Below are 17,148 nucleotides of genomic sequence, written 5' to 3' on the forward strand. Positions count from 1 at the left end.
ATTTTTAATTTTTGAGAGAGATCGAGAGTGCATGAGCAGGAGAGGGGCAGAGAGAGAAGGGGACAGAGAATCCCAAGCAAGGTCCACGCTGACTGCAGAGAGCCCAATGCAGGGCTTGAACTCACAAACCGTGAGATTATCACCTGAGCCAAAGTCAAATGCTCAACTGATGGAGCCACCCAGGTGCCCCAAATTGACTTATTTTTTGAGAAGCTTAGACTGGTTGCTGTGGGAGAATAGACTGGGGGGTGGGGGAAGGTGGGGAAAGGTAGGCAGTGTAAAGCGTAGAGACCACTTTTGCAGTGATCAGTATAGTCTAGGGGAGGGATGATGGCTTGGACTAGGGTCATAGGGTGCATAGCCAGGAAGTAATGGATTTTGGACATATTTTGAAGGTATGGTCAACTAATTCTCCCTGTAGAGATGTTTTTGTTTTTGTTTAGTTTATTTTTCAGAGAGTGTGCAAGTGTGGGAAGGGGCAGAGAGAAATGGGGAGAGAGGATCTGAAGTGGTCACTGTGCTGATAGCTCAGCCTGATGCAGGGCTTGAACTCACATATTGTGAGATCATGACCTGAGCCAAAATCAAGAGTCGGATGCTTAACCGACTGAGCCACTCAGGTGCCCCTAGAGTTGTTTATCTGGACTTAACGTCTAGGTCACATGGGTTTGAGGGTATCATTGGAAACTTGACAGTGATCCCTGGTTAAATTCTAAAACTGACTGAGCAAAGGATGAGAACACAGTGTGTCCTAGAAGCCACTTGTGTTCACTAAGTAAGTTATGTTAACTGATAACAATTCTTTGTTTCCTTTAAGCTCTGCCTTGATTTTATTTAAACTGTAAAAGCAGGACAAGTTTATTTTAGAAATATAGAAAGTAAAGATTAATGGGAAAAAACTCAAACTACCTCTATATAATTACTACATAACATTTTGATGTATATCAGGACAATCCAGTTTTGAAAAGATTCTAGGCTGGATGGTCAGGAATATGCTACAAAAATAACACATCCTAATTGCTAAAATTAGGTATTTAACATTTTCTCATGCGATCCCAAGACAAAATTTTGGGCTGGCTTGCATGCACGTATTGTAGAAGTATCAATAATGGATCAATGTTTATCAAGAGGGGCTGTTTTTTTGTGGCATTCTGGATAGCTGTTCTTGGTTATATTTTGTTTAACTGCTTGAACATAAATTTGGATGAAGATACAGAAAAGATGTGCCTATCATATTTACAGTGAATGTTTCTAAGCTGGAATGTGTAGAAATATTTAGACAATTGAAACTATTGATTGAAACTAACTTTCAAGTTAAAGTGTGAAAAATAGTAAATAATTTGAGCTAAAACTTACATAACACTTAAGATGAACTGGGTACTTATCTAAGCACTTCACGTATTAACTCATTTACACTTACAGTAACCCTTTAAGGTCGGTATTGAAGCATAGAGAAGTCAGGTAACTTATCCAAGGACACGTAGCTAGTAAGTGGCAAAATCAAGGTTTGAACTTGTTTGGCTCCAGTGTCTGTAATCTTTAATCTTTGTACCATACTGCCTACAAAAGATGTAAGAAATAAGTTCTATACTTAAGTTATTAAAATTAGATTTAATAGCAGTTTATTTAAAAAAAAATCACGGAAACTACACACTGGTAGTGTGACTGCCAGATTAGCTCATGCAGTCTTAAGCTTCATTATTAAAACTGGATTAACCAGGTCATCTTTCAAATCCTCCCCCACCCCTTTACCCCATTGCTACTGTCTTAGTTCAGGCCCCTATTCTATCTCTTGCCTTGACTATTGTAATATAGCTCCCTAGTTTGTCATGTCAGAATGTTCTTTCACAAATGCAGTTCTGATTGTGTTGCTCTCTTGCTTAAATCCCTTTGTTCAAAGCAGCTTGCAAATTTGCTTCCCATGTCCACTTGTAGGCATGTAGTATGTTTTGGAGGGTCTGTACAGGGTGTTCTATTTATTTATTTATTTATTTATTTATTTAATTTATTTAATTTGTTTTTAGAGAGAGAGGATGAGCAGGGGAGGGGGGCAGAGGGAGAGAGAGAGAGAGGGAGAGAGAGAGAATCTTAAGCAGGCTCCACACTGTCAGCATGGAGCTGGAAGCAGGGCTCAATCCCACCACCCTGGGATCATGACCTGAGCTGGAATCAAGAGTCGGATGCTCAACCAACTGAGCTACCCAGGCGTCCGTTTTATTTCCTTTTTGAATGAGTTGGCTACATATAAGAGATTCATATAAAAGTAGAACATGATCTCCCATTAGCTATCGTGTGACCAGGCCCCTGTCATCATTAACATTATTGGCCTGATCTCTTTGGCATTTGCACTTGCAACCTTTGGCATAAAGGCTAAGTACTTTCTTCTAAAAAAAAATTTTTTTTTAATGTTTATTCATTTTTGAGAGAGAGACAAAGCATGAGTGGGGGAGGAGTAGAGCGAGAGGGAGACACAGAATCTGAAGCAGGCTCCAGGCTCTGAACTGTCAGCACAGAGCCCAGCGCGGGGCTCGAACCCACGAACCGTGAGATCATGACCTGAGCCAAAGTCAGATGGTTAACCGACTGAGCCACCCAGGCGCTCCCCTCCCCCCCACCGGCTGCCTTTAAAAAAAAAAATTTTTTTTTTAATGTTTATTCATTTTTGAGAGAGAAGGCTAAGTGCTTTCTTGAATGGGGTACCCAGATCTGAAAATTCCTTAGATGTAGTTTGGTCAATACAGGATACAGTCAGACTTAACCTTCATTTAATCTACCACACATTTATAAGGTTCCTGCCTGGCTCCATCACAGTATTCAGTGCCCACATCAGGAAAATAAAGATGACACAGTCCCTGCTCTCCGAACTTAGAGCCCAGTAGAGGAATACAGCTATATGACCAAGTAAGTATCATGGGTACAGTGATGGAAGTATTTACAAAGCTTACGGGGGTGCATATTGTTGTGGGGGGGGGCTGTCTGAAAAAGCTTGAGAGAACAGGTCCTGCTGTGAAAGATGTTCACCATGGGAATGGGGTGGAGGAGGCTGGAAGGAAGAGGATAGGGGAGAAAGCGCAATCCTAAACTTTTCCTGAAACACCACCACCTCAGCCTGTGCACTTGCTGTGAGATTTCAAGGGTGTCTATGTTGCGCCCTGTCTGCACTCTGGCCTTACCTGCTCTGTTCCTCCCCTTGTGCCTCTTCACTCAGTCCTGCTGCATTAAAGTTCCCCAAATGCAGTGATGTTTTGTTCCCTCTGTCTCCCTCCCCTCCTCTCCTCTCTTCCCTTCCTCCCTCCTTCTTTCTTTGCTTTCTGTAAATAATTATTTTATACCCTTTATGTACCAGAAACTGTTCAGAGTGTTGAAGAGACAGCAGTAAAAAACAGCTACAGATATGGAAAAACCATGTTTCTGACCTCATGGATCTTAAATTCTACTAAAAAGAGACAGTAATCAAGTGGTTAAGTGTGTTTTAAAAAAAAAAAAAAGAAAAAGTCTTGGAGCTGTCCAGAGGTGGAGTGAGTTGCCTTGGGAAGAAATGAGTGTCTTTCCCGTCTTTAGAAGTATTTGAACAGGAGCTAAATGGCTACTTGTGAGGTACCTTCTGCATTGACTAGGAGGTGGGAACAGACGGTCTTTGACTCCTTTCCCACCTAGATAATCTCTCTCTGTGCTCCTTGGGCTACTAACTTTTGAAGTTTGCATATCTAAGACGTGAATTTGTGATGCTGGGAAAAATAATTTAGGCCCAACAATGAAATAGAAGCGCTCAAGAGGAAGTGGTGTGACATGGATAGTCTAAGGGCTTAAGACAGGTGACTAGAAATGGTTGGGAGAAAGCTGCTTAAAAATAGTCTTCCCATTTTCCCTTTGATCAGGGGTTGGCAAATGGTGGTCCACGGGCCCACTGCCTGTTTTTGTAAATCAAGTTGGATGGAACACAGCTCATACATTGTGTACAGTTGTTTCATGCTACAAGGACAGACCTCCAACTTGGGTCTTCTGAAGCCTGAACTATTTACTATTAAACTAAGTTGTATACTTCTATGTATACTATCAAACGTTTCAAGATTGAAGTATAATTAACATGCAATGTTATATTAGTTTCAGATGTACCACATATTGATTCAGCAATTCTACTCCTAGCTTATGATGATGGATACTGTCAAACTCTAAAGACAAAGTTTGTCGACCCCCTATCTTCAATGACTGTTGGGAACAGGAAGTGTGAATCATGACAGCTATGTTAGGGGGAAAGGGCAGGGCAAGTTTGATTATGTTCTATTTCAGACTTTCCTGGTCCAGTGGGACAGGAAGAAGAGCCAGCCTCCAAAATGCTAGATAGGGCCATTTGGAACTGGGTTCAAGAACTTTGGCAGAAAGGAGCCCTGAATGAGAGAGAATTGATGCCGTATCTTTCTCATGTGAATGGGAACTCAGCTAGACACTGGTGTGGAGGGCAAGTTGGCATTAAAGGATGGGACCACCCTTGCCTCTTTTCCCTTTCCTATGATTCCTGAGGTTTAATATCAACAATTTTTTTCCCCAGAATCCACCCTTGGGCACAATTAGTCACTTCTTCTGAGCCTCCAGTGCAACATACATCAAGTGGTAAAATGTGCTAAGTGAAAAAGTATGGTAAGAGGACTGGAAGCAAAAGGATGGGTGTTGTATTGTGTGTGACTGTCAGGGAGGCTTCTTCATTATTGTTTTATAGTTAGCTCTCTCTTTCTGATGACTTAAAGGCAAGGGTTAGGTCTTGATAATCTGTATAGCACTTGGCAAAATGCTAGGTGCATCATAGATGTTTTGTAGGTGTCTACAAATGAATTTTATCTGGATAAACATACTGTTACTAGGGCATGTGGGAGGTACTGGGAAGAGAGGCATCTGCCCCTCGCCTTTGGATGGTCCTGGAGATAGCAAAGCCATTTCTTTCTCTGGCTATGCGTAGGGCCAAAAGGTTAGAGAAAAGTGGCACTCTAACTCCATTTTTGATCAAATTTCTTGTTTGCTCTGGGCAGAAGGGCTGATTTTAGTGAGAGGCTATTTCTAGGAGGATTTTGCCTGGTGAAACTTACCTTAGGTATGCATAGGACTTTTCAGAGCCCTTTATAGCTGACTTTTTGTTGTTGTTGTTGTGTGGTAGGTGGGGTTGGTATTTGTTCATTTGCTCAGAGGAGGGCGCTGGGGCACAGAGATTATTGATTTGGCCAACAGAGTAACATTCTCAAAATAATATGGACTGTGGAAGTAGACTTGGGTTCAACATCTGGCTTTCCTCCTTGCCAGCTGTGTGACATTAGGAGTTCAAAGGTTCCTATCCCATAACATTTTTGTGGAGACTGAATAGAATAATAGTAATAGCTACTGCTTGTTGTGACTTAGGGCAAGGCATTCTGCTAAGTCCTTTACATTCCTGGGGATTACCATACTTGTATGGAAGAGAAAGCCTTAGGTGATTTAAGAAAAAGTAAAGGGTAGATCTGAGGTTCCGAGAGAAAGCATGTGAATTAAGTACTTAATATATTGTCTACAGTACAGTAGTGCTCCATTGGTGGTTGTCCTCTGTACCTTTTTGTTATTGGTCTGTGAATAATCAGAACTCCTCACTTTGTAAAAATGCTTAAGAGTTTCCAGGCAGGTGTTTCTGCACAATGGGAAGAATTCTGGATAGTCAGGAGACTAAAGTCCTTACCTTTTCTGAGTTGCTAGAGAAACCACAGTATTTACTTCTGAATCTCAGTTTCTTCATTTTTAAAGTAAGGGGATTGGGCCAAATAGGTGGTCTTATTTTGTAAGTTTTTTTTTAAGTTTATTTATTCTGAGAGAGAGAGAGAGAGAGAGAGAGAGAGAGAGAGAGAGAGAGAGAGAGAACGAGCACAAGCAGGGAGGGAAGGGGCAGAGAGAGAGGGAGAGAGAGAGAATCCCAAGCAGGCTTCCTGCCATCACCGTGGAGCCTGATGTGGGGCTTGCACCCACAACTGCGAGATCATGACCTGAGCAGAAACCAGGAGTTGGACGCTTAACTGACTGAGCCACCCAGGCCTCCTAAGGTGGTTTTATTTTAAACGAAAGTGGTGGAGTTCTTTCTTTACTGTCATATTGGGGAAACCCAGTATGTTAAAAAGCTAGAAATCGGTTGCGTTGGTTGATGAAAATGAGAGAAGGAGCCTGAAGCTCAGTCTGCTCAAACCTTCTCCCTGTTCTCTCCCCTGCTCCGAATGACCCCTGAGGGGATTTGCTGAGCCCAGATTGAAAACCAGTGGACTGAATGATCTTTTAGCTACATTTTGGCTCTGAAATCCCACTCTAAGGAGTGGAAAAAGATCTGGTATAGACCTGAAAGCCCAAAAGGGCAAGTTCAAATGGAAAAGCACCAGGACTGAGACTCTACAGGTGACACTGGGCTTGGGATGAGGTCGTTTAGGGCATCACCACAGGACCAGGTATCTGTGCTGCCATATCTGCCAATTGTTTTCACCCTTGTAATCCATGAGTAGCTTGTTGACATCATTTTTATTGTTTTGTGTTAATGGTTAGTGCCAAAGAACCGATAAGCCATTTAATAATGGCTCCAGCCATTCAGCCATTCATTCATCAAATTTTACGCATTAATAATGTACTAGGCTTCCTGCTGGGTACTGAGAATACAGTGGTGAATAAGAAACAAGTTGGAGAAACAAAATGGGTAAATACAACTTGAATACAGTGTGATGTGTGCTGTGAATGGACCAGTACAGTACACACTGTAAAAGCAAGAAGGAGAAGCCCTGCTTTGCCCTGCAATTTTGGGGAGGAAGTTGCTACAGACAATTCCAGGAGGAGGTATTGTCTGAGGTGGCATTTGGAGAAATGAGAAGGATTACCAGTCAGGCTAGTAAAGGCCTGGAGATGATAGAGTGCAAAGTTGGTGGGCTCCAAGAGTGTGGAGCCCACATGGAGTTTGAAGACAAGGTTGACTAGGTAGGCAGGGCCAGATCCTTTGGGGCTTTGCATGCCTTCTTGGGGACTTTGGTCTTTATCCTGAGAGCAATAAGTACTTTGAAAGGATTTTGAGTAGTGGTTTGTGAAACTCCTTCTCTTCACACCTGTAGTAAGTATGTGCTGTATAGTTACTGGGCTTAGCTTTTCCATTTCTAGTGGTGTACTGATTGGTTCATATCGAGTTTTGAACAGAACATATAAAATTGGCACTAAAAGCCAAATGAATAAGCAGTAGGATTTGTGGATTCTGCTAGTTCAGAATTACAATTTATAGATGGGACTATATTAGAGTTTAACATTTCTCTCTTCTGAAAATGGGATTTGTTTATGAAAACTATAGTATAAACTAGTATAACTAAGTTGCTGAGGGGAATGTTTCAGTTTGGGGTAAGCTGGGATTTTTTTTAAACAGCTTTATTGAGATCTAATTTATATATCATAAAGTTCATCTCTTTAAAGCATATAACTTTATGGCTTTCTAGCATATTTACAAGGATAAGCTGATTTAAAGTACTTTGTGGACACATCATATATCATTTGTTTTCCAGTAACTACTGTGCCAGTACAGATCCTTTTAAAATTGGTTTATGGCCCGTATTTAGTTCAGCCCTCTATTTCCTTCACCCTGTGTATAGATTGGTAAGGATTTTGCTTGTTGGTTAGTTTGTTTTTACCATACCACTAGGCAAAAGGCCAAAAACAAATGGCACTTGAAGTAGGAAAAGTGGATGGGAATAAGGGAAAAGGTTTTTTTTGTTATATAAATATATAAATTTAGGGTTTTCCCCCTTCCATTTTTTAAAAATATAATTTATTGTCAAATTGGCTTCAACACCCAGTCCTCATCCCAACAAGTGCCCTCCTCAATGCCCATCACCCACTTTCCCCTCTCTCTACCCCCCATCAACCCTCAGTTTGTTCTCTGTATTTAAGAGTCTCTTATGGTTTGCCTCCCTTCCTCTCTGTATCTTTTCTTCCCCCCTTCCCTTCCCCCATGGTCTTCTGTTAAGTCTCTCAAGATCCATATATGAGTGTAAACATATATCTTTCTCTCCCTTCCAGTTTTTTTTTTTTAAAGTTTATTTATTTATTTTGAGAGCAAGAGAGAGAATGAGCTGGGGAGGGGCAGAGAGGTAGGTGGGCAGAGGATTTGAAGCAGGCTCTGTGCTGACAGCAGCGAGCCCGAAGCGGAGCTTGAGCTCATGATTTGAGTCGAAGTCTGCTTAACTAGCTGGGCCATACAGGTACCCCTCCCCTTCCATTTTTGAGAATGAGAAAGCATATAAACTGGCAAGAGAAGGATGGGAGACCAAAAGAAGCAAAGATGAGAGGTTAGAGAAGGATGTATCCAGGGAAGCAAAGTGGTGGAGAAATAATCCGGGAGAGGGTAGGATCTCAGAGGCTGAGAGAGGGAGACTGTATTTCCCAAACCTCAGAGGTCTCGGTATTTTTAAGGGCAGTGCATGGGTTCCATCTGGTGGCTGTAGGCTTGCAGTGCAGTCAGTAGAAGGGATCTTGGCGTTGGAGACAAGTGGCTTTTGTCATTTCCACAAATCTTTCCTTTGGCCCTATGTTTTCTTGTGGGATCATTGATGAATCCATTATTCTCTTTCAAGTGGTAGCTGTTTTTCTGTTATGGCTCAGACCACGTTCCTCCCCTCTTTCCCCCTAGTTTTAAATCTAATCTCATCAGACTATAACACCCAGCACCCTTAGTCCTGCTGTCACCTTCTTACACCCCCAGTTCCCCAAATTGCCTCTGATTTCTCAGTGGCTTTAGCTTCTTGTTTAATGTCACTTTTTCCAGCTGTGGTCCTGTTAAATTTTTTTTTTTTTTAACGTTTTTATTTTTGAGACAGGGAGAGACAGAGCATGAACAGAGGAGGGTCAGAGAGAGGGAGACACAGAATCTGAAACAGGCTCTGAGCTGTCAGCACAGAGCCCGACGTGGGGCTTGAACTCACGGACTGCGAGATCATGACCTGAGCCGAAGTTGGCCGCCTAACCGACTGAGCCACCCAGGCGCCCCTCTGGTCCTGTTAATTTGTGGTGCTTTCAATGTACAATTCTGTGGTCCTTGCCTCTCAGTTCTTTTTCTCTTCCAGTGATTTTTTTTTTTTAAATTTTTAAATGTTTATTTTTGAGAGAGACAGAGACAGAATAGAATGTGAGTAGAGAGAGAAGGAGGCACAGAATCTGAAGCAGGCTCCAGGCTCCGAGCTGTTAGCACAGAGACTGACGCGGGGCTTGAACTCATAAACTGTGAGATCATGACCTGAGCTGAAGTCGGACACTCAACCAACTGAGCCACCAAGGCGCCCCTCCAGTGATCTTTTTAAAACCCCATCCTGCCCCCAGCATTCGCACAATCATGCTCATCTGTGACCAAAAACTTCAGGTTTTTTATTTTATTTTTTATTAAGACTATCTTAGGGGCACCTGGCTGGCTCAGTTGATGGAGTGTGCAACTCTTGATCTCGGGCTTGTAAGTTTAAGCCTCACATAGGGTGTAGAGATTACTGTAAAAAATAAAATCTTTAATTTAATAAAATCTTTATTTTAGAGCATTTTTCGGTTCACAGAAGAAAGGGGAAGGGAAGAGATTCCTTATATACTCCCTGCCCGCCTTTCCCATTATTAACATCCCTCACCAGAGTGGTATATGTTACAACTGATGAACCTCCGTTCACACGCCATAATTGCCCCAAATCTGTAGTTTATGTTCTGGTTCACTCTTGGTGGTGTACATTCAGTGGGTTTGGACAAATGTATAATGACATGTATCTACCACTGTGGTATCATATAGAGTAGTTTCACTGCCCTAAAAATTCTGTACTCCACTTATTCATACCTTAGTTTTTGACATCAGTTACTGCAACCCCTTGGTAATTTCAGTTCCTGGAGATAGATTCCCCCTCTGGTTACCATCTCTTGTCGTTCAAGCTCACTCCCACTAGGACCCTAACTCCAGCAGTCCTTCTGTCCTTGTTGGTACTTTCCATTCATTTGGTCCTATTACATTTTCACTGTTCTTTGTATGTTCTCATTCCTCTTTACTGAATGAGCTTAAGTTCCCTTATACATGCCTGTAATTCCTGTGGCCTTCTCTTGCTTTGTTGAATTCATCAAGTTCCAACCTGGTTCAGTGCAACTCTGTCTTCTCTGTGCGTTCATCTGGTCAGCTGAACAAGACTGGTTATAAAAATACAACCTTGCTGATTGGTTTCACTTTAAATCCTAACCATGAATTTTAAGTGGGCCTTTAATGTTGCCTGGTGATTGTTCTGTATTTCCCACTCACCTGGCTGACCAGATCTGAAACCTATAATACTTTACCCCCCACTGACACTTTAAGAGGATGACCTTACTTTCTATTTCAGTGAAGATGCAAAAACCACCTAAAGAGAACTTTACTAGACTCCTGCCACCACACCTGTCTTCCTCTGCCTTGCTGTCTGTCACCATGCATGAACTGTGTTCTCTAGCACTGCTGCTTGTACTTTATGCTAGAGCCCCATTTTCTCTCCTTTACCCAAGAATATTCATTGCTCCAGAAGGTTTCTGCCTTTCATAATTTGTCAAAATTTCCCTTTTTTCCTGGATCGTATTCCAGTATACCAGCATGCTTTTTCTTCTGTCTTAAAAAGAAACACTTTGCTACCACTTTTTCTGTCAGTGGCCTCCCCACCTATTTGCTCTGTTTTTTTTTTTTTAACAGAATTCAGAAGTCATCTAATATTTGTGTTCTCCAGTTCATCACCTTATTTTCTCAAACTCTTTTTTTCTTTTAAAAAATTAAAAAAAATGTTTATTATTGAGAAAGAGACAGAGTGTGAGTGGGGCAGGGGCAGAGAGAGGGAGACACAGGATCTGAAGCAGGCTCCAGGCTCTGAGCTGTCAGCAGAACCCAACACAGTGCTCCAACTCACGGACTGCGGGATCATGACCTGAGCCGAAGTCAGATGCCAACCAACTGAGCCACCCAGGCACCCCTCAAACTCTAATAAAACTTTCACTTCCATCACTTTACAGTGCTGCTCTTGTCAGGGTGACTTCCATGTTGTGAAATTTAGTGGTCTCTTCTCAGCCATCATTTTATTTGAGCCATCAGCTTCACCTGACAGAGCTGAGCACTCCTTTCTCCTTGAAAGGCTTTCTTTGCTGGGCTGCCATGATACTATATTCTCCCCGTTTTCCTTTACCTTGCCGACTTTGTCTTTGTGTCCTTTGCTGTTTACTCTGCATTTCCACCAGTAAAAAATATTGGCCACCTTGGGGCTCAGACCTTTGACCTCTTGATTTCTTTGTATTTACTCACTTCCTTGACAGTCTCATCCAGATCATGGTTTTCTAAGCCATCCATTCTTTGTTGACTCACAGATTTATCTGTTCAGCCCATTCTCTCTCCTGAATTCCAGACTTGTATATTCAGACAGTCTCTTAACATCCCCATTTGGATAACTAATACACATCTCATAAATAGTGTGTCCCAAACGGAGCTCCTGATCTTCCTTCTCAGATTGCTCATCCAGTCGTCCCTGTTTGAACTGATACCAGTTCCATCCTGCTGCAAATTCGGACCGAAACCCTTGGAGTCCTCTTTAATCCCTTTATCTCACACCTCACATGCGATTCAAGAGCAAATGCTGTGGTTCTGCTTTCAAGTGGCCAGAGTTGGGCCACTTCTTACCATGTGTGTGGCCACTGTCCTGGGCCAGGCCACAATTACCTTTTGATTCGATTACTGTACTGGGCTCCTTTTGGTCTTCTTGCTCTTACTCTTATCCTCTGTGGTCTGTTTTGAGCACAGCAGTCACGTCCATCTATATCTTGTTTTATAGGGCATCCATCTTTATTTTTTGTTATTGAGGTATAACATACGGTGTACAGATCTTTAGTTCTATAACTTGATGTCAGGAATCTATCATCCATAGAACATCCCCAGCAGTCTCCTCCTAGTCACTGTCTCCCCAGAGGTAACCACTCTCTCTATGGATTAGTTTTTGCCTCTTTTTCAACCACATAAAGTGAAACCATATAGTCCAGATCGATCCCTTTAAATCCAAGTCAGAATATGTTACTGCTCTGCTCAGAACCTTTGGATGGGTCTCCATTTCATAAATGAGAACCCAGAGGCCTCCCCAGGGCCTGCAAGGTGCCCCCACTGCCTCTTCAACCCCATCTCTTGATCCGCTCCTTTTGTTCCCTCAGCCCCAGACACGCTGTTCATATTCCTTGAATACATTGAGTATGCTCTTTTTTTTGTAGTCTTTGTCTTCAGTTTTCTCTTTGCCTGGAATGTTCTTCCCTAAACATTCTTCCTTGCTTCCTTCAAGTCTCTGCGTAGGCGCCACCTTGAGGCTTACCCTAATTGCGCTATTTAAAATTGCAGCCTCCTCTCAGCACTCACCCCGCCCTCCCATAAAGCTTGTTGTCTATTAAACTTACCTTTTTTTATAAAGGGCACTTTTAGGTTCACAGCAAAATGGAGCAGAAGGTAGAGATTTCCCATATACCTCCTGCCCCCACATGTGCACAGCTTCCCTCATTATCCACATTCATTACAACTGATGAACCTACATTGACACATCATTATCACCCAGAGTCCATAGTTTACATGGCTCATTCTTGGGTGTTGTACATTCTCTGAGTTTGGAAAAATTTATAATGAGATGTATTTACTGGTATAGTATTATGCAGAGTAGCTTTATTGCCCTGAAAATTCACTCTGTTTCTCTCTCCTGATCTTTTTATTGTCTCCATAATTTGACTTTACCAGAATGTCATGTAGTTGGAATCATATAGTATGTAGCCTTTTCAGATTGGCTGCTTTTCCTTTAAGCTGCCTCCTTGTGTTTTCATGGCTTGATAACTTCTTTCTTTCTTTCAAATTTTTTAAAGTTTATTTTGAGAGAGTACACTCGAGTGTGTGCAACTAGGGGAGGGACAGAGGGAGAGAGGGAGAGAAAGAGGATCTCCAGCAGGCTCTGCACTGTCAGTGCAGAGTCCAGTGCAGGGCTCGAACTCACGAACCAGGAGATCATGACCTGAGCCGACGTTGGATGCTATGGTTGGCACCCCATAGCTCATTTCTTTTTAGCCAAATAATATTCCATTATTTGGATATACCACAGGTTATCCACTCACTACTGAAGGACATCTTGTTTGCTTCCAAGTATTGGCAGTTATGAGTAGAGGTGCTAGAAATATCTACATGCAGATTTTACTCCTTTGGGTAAATACAAAGGAGTGCTATTGCTGGATCATATGGGTAAAACTGTTTAGTTGTAAGAAACCACCAAACTGTCTTCCAGAGTAGTTGTATCAGTTTGCATTCCCACTAGCACTGGGAATTCCTATTGTTCCACATTCTCACTAGCATTTGGTATTGTTGGTGTTTCAGATTTTGGCCATTCTGATAGGTGTATAGTGATATCTCATTGTTTTGTGTTCCCCTGATGACATGATGTGGAGCATCTTTTCATATGCTTATTTGCCACGTGTATATCTTCTCTGGCCATTTTTTAATCAAGTTATTTTCTTATTGTTGAGTTTTAAGGATTCTTTGTATTTTAGGTTTACACTCTTTTATCAGATATGTCTTTTGCAGATATTTTTTCCCACTGTATAGCCTATCTTTTCAGTCTCTTAACATTGTCTTTTGAAGAGTAGTTTTTAATTTTAATGAAGTCCAGTTTACCAGTTATTTCTTTTATGGATCATGCCTTTGGTATTGTATCTAAAAAGTCCTCATCATACCATACCCAACCAAGGTCATCTTAAGTTTTCTGGTCTGTTACCTTCTAGGCACTGTATAGTTTTTTCTTTTTAAGTTTGTTAACTTAAAGTTTGTTAAGTCTGTTCTTTATTTAGTGGGCGAGGGGCAGAGAGGGGAAGAATCCCAAGCAGGATCCATGCTATCAGTGGAGAGCCTGATGCAGGGATGGAACTTACTAACAGTGAGATCATGACCTGAGCCAAATCAAGAGCTGGACAGATGCTCAACTGACTGAGCCACCCCAGGGCCCCTGCACTTTATAGTTTTATGTTTTACATTTAGGTCTGTGACCCAGTTTGAGTTAGTATTTTTGAAGGGTTTAAGGTCTGTGTCTGGGTTCGCTGTTTTGAATGTGGGTGTTCATTTGTGCCAGTGCTACCTGGTGAAAAGACCATCTTCGCTTCATTGTATTGCTTTTGCTTCTTTGTCAAAGATCAGTTAACTATGCTTATGTGGATCTATTTCTGGGCTCTCTTTTCTGTTCTTTTGATTTATTTGTCTATTCTTTTACCAATACAACATTGTCTTGAATACTGCAGTTTTATAGTTAAGTCTTGAGATCAGGTAGTGTTAGTCTCCCAACTTTGTTGTTCTTCAATATGTGTTGGCTGTTCTGGATCTTTTGCCTTTCCATATAAATTTTAGAATCAGTTTGTTGATATCCACAAAATAATTTGCATGAGGTTTTGATTGGGATTACATTTACTCTTTCAAGTTAGGAAGAATTGACATTTGGACATTATTGAGTCTTCCTATCTATGAACATGGAATATCTCTTTATTAATTCTTCTTTGATTCATCAGTTTTTTAAAAATGTTCATTTATTATTGAGAGAGAGAGAGAGAGAGAGAGACAGAGCATGAGTGGGGGAGGGGCAGAGAGGGAGACACAGAATCAGAAGCAGGTTCCAGGCCCCGAGCTGTCAGCACAGAGCCCGACGCGGGACTTGAACTCACAAACTGTGAGATCATGACCTGAGCTGAAGTCGGACGCTTAACCGAGTGAGCCACCTAGGCGCCCCAATCCATTAGTTTTATATAGTTTTCCTTACATAGGTCTTGTACATATTTTGTTAGGTTTATATTTATGTAATTCTTTTTTTTTGGAGCTGGGTGCTAATGTAAATGGTATTGTGTGTGTGTTTTTTAATGGTATTCTTATTTTTTAAAAAAATGTTTATTTATTTATTTTTGGGGAGGGGGAGGGTCAGATAGAGGAGAGAGAGAGAGAATCCCAAGCAGGCTTCATGCTGTCAGTGCAGGCCTAATACAGGGCTTGATCCCACGAACCATGAACTCATGACCCGAGCCTAAGTCAAGAGTCAGCCGCTCAACCGAGACACACAGGCGCCTCTAATGGTATTGTTTTTAATTGCAAATTCCATTTGTTCATTGCTGGTATATAGGAAAGAGACTGACTTTTATTTTTTTTTAAGCTTATTTATTTTGAGAAAGCATGCATGCAGCAACAGAGAGAGAAGAAGAGAGAGAATCCCAAGGAGGCTCCTCGTTTTCAGCACATGGAGCCCGATGCAGGGCTTGATCTCCTGAACTGTGAGAGCATGACCTGAAATCAAGAGTCAGACGCTTAACTGACTCCAGTCACGCAGGCGCCCTACAGCTGACTTTTGAATGCTAACTTTGTATCTTACGTTCTTGCTGTAGTTGCTTATTAGTTCTGGGGAATTTTTTTTTGTTATTGTTGATTCATTTGGGTTTTCTACAATCATGTCCTGTGCAAAACAAAGAGTTTCATTTCTTCTTTCCCCCTTTTTTTTTTTTTCTTCTTGTCTTACCATATCAGTTAGGATTCTAGTACAGTTTTGAGAAGCTGTGGTAAGGGGACTTCTTGCTTTGTTCTTGATCAGAGAACAGTTTTCCACCTTTAAGTATGATGCTAGCTGTAGATTTTTTTTTTTTTAAATAAAGTTGAGGAGGTTTCCCTCTATTCCTCATTTTCTGAGTTTTATTGTGAATGGGTATTGGGTTTTGTGAAATGCTTTTTCTGTATCTTTTTATAAGATCATGTGATTTTTCTTCTTTAGTCTGTTGATATGCTGGATTACATTAATTGATTTTTTTTTTAATTTTTTTAACGTTTATTTATTTTTGAGACAGAGAGAGACAGAGCATGAACGGGGGAGGGGCAGAGAGAGAGGGAGACACAGAATCGGAAGCAGGCTCTAGGCTCTGAGCCATCAGCCCAGAGCCTGACGTGGGGCTCGAACTCACAGACCGCAAGATCGTGACCTGAGCTGAAGTCGGACGCTTAACCGACTGAGCCACCCAGGCGCCCCACATTAATTGATTTTTGAACGTTGAGCCAGTTTTGTATACTCAGGATAAATCCCACTTGGTCATGGTCTGAAATTCTTTTTATACAGTGTTGGATTAGATCTGCTAATATTTCGTAAGATTTTTACATCTATGTTTATGAGAGATCTTAGTCTGTGGGGTTTTTTTTCTTTGTCTGGTTTTGATGTTAGGGTAATGCTGGCCTCAGAATGAGCTAAGGAGTATTTCCTCTGCTTCTAACTTCTGGAAGAATTTGTAGAAAATTGTATAATTGGTATAATTGCTTCTTTTTTTTTTTTTTTAATTTATTTCTTTTGAGAGAGAGGGTATGCTTGTGAGTGGGGGGAGAGGAAGGAGCAGAGAGAGGGAGAGAGAGAGAATCCCAAACAGGCTCTGTGCTGTCAGTGCTCAGTGCAGAGAACCCAACCCAGGGCTCTGTCCCACGAACCATGAGATCATGACCTGAGCTGAAATCAAGAGTTGGATGCTCACCAGTGGAGCAACCCAGGCACCTCTTATAATTGATAGAATTACTTCTTAAATGTATGGTAGAATTACCAGTGAACCCATCTAGGCCCAGTATGTTTCCTGTTTTTGAAGGTTATTATTGATTCCATTTCTTAAATAGATACAATCCTATTCAGATTACCTATTTCCTGCTTGTGTGAGTTCCTGAGGATTATATCTTTCAAGCAATTGGTACATTTCATCTAGGTTATCAAATTTGTGGGCATAGAGTTGTTCATAATCCCTTGTTCTTTTAATGTCCATGGGATCTGTAGTGATAGCCCCTCTTACTGGTATTAGTAATTTGTCTTTTTTTTTTTTTCTTCTTCATTAGCCTGGCTAGAGGCTTATTGATTCTATTGATCTTTTCAAAGAACCAGTTGATTTCTGCTTTAATTTTTATTTCTTCTCTTCAGTTAACTTTGGTTTTAATTTGCTTTTCTTTTTCTAATTGCCTAAGATGGAAGCTTAGCTTATTGCTATTAGATCTTTGTTCTTACCTAATACATTTGCCTCTAAGCATTGCTTTTGGTACACCCCACAAATGTTGATAAAGTTGTATTTTCATTTTCATTAAGTGCA

At 41.3% G+C, this 17,148-nt stretch overlaps 1 protein-coding gene across 9 annotated transcripts in view; it reads left to right on the plus strand.

Annotated features, from left to right (window-relative positions):
- LUZP1 (leucine zipper protein 1) overlaps nt 1-17,148 on the plus strand; it is a 105,457-nt gene that overhangs the window by 70,556 nt on the left and 17,753 nt on the right. For 5 of the 9 annotated variants that reach the window (XM_047871265.1, XM_047871264.1, XM_047871268.1 and 2 more), the window contains exon 3: nt 2,789-2,901. The exons of 2 other annotated variants lie outside the window; for them this stretch is intronic. The gene's annotated coding sequence lies outside the window, so the exon portion shown is untranslated. Of the gene's footprint in view, nt 1-2,788; nt 2,902-4,549; nt 4,639-17,148 lie in introns of all 9 variants that reach the window. 2 more of the 9 variants (XM_047871269.1, XM_047871271.1) reach the window with 2 other exon arrangements.

The sequence above is a fragment of the Prionailurus viverrinus genome, chromosome C1 (assembly GCF_022837055.1).
Source record: "Prionailurus viverrinus isolate Anna chromosome C1, UM_Priviv_1.0, whole genome shotgun sequence".
Classification (NCBI taxonomy): domain Eukaryota; kingdom Metazoa; phylum Chordata; class Mammalia; order Carnivora; family Felidae; genus Prionailurus; species Prionailurus viverrinus.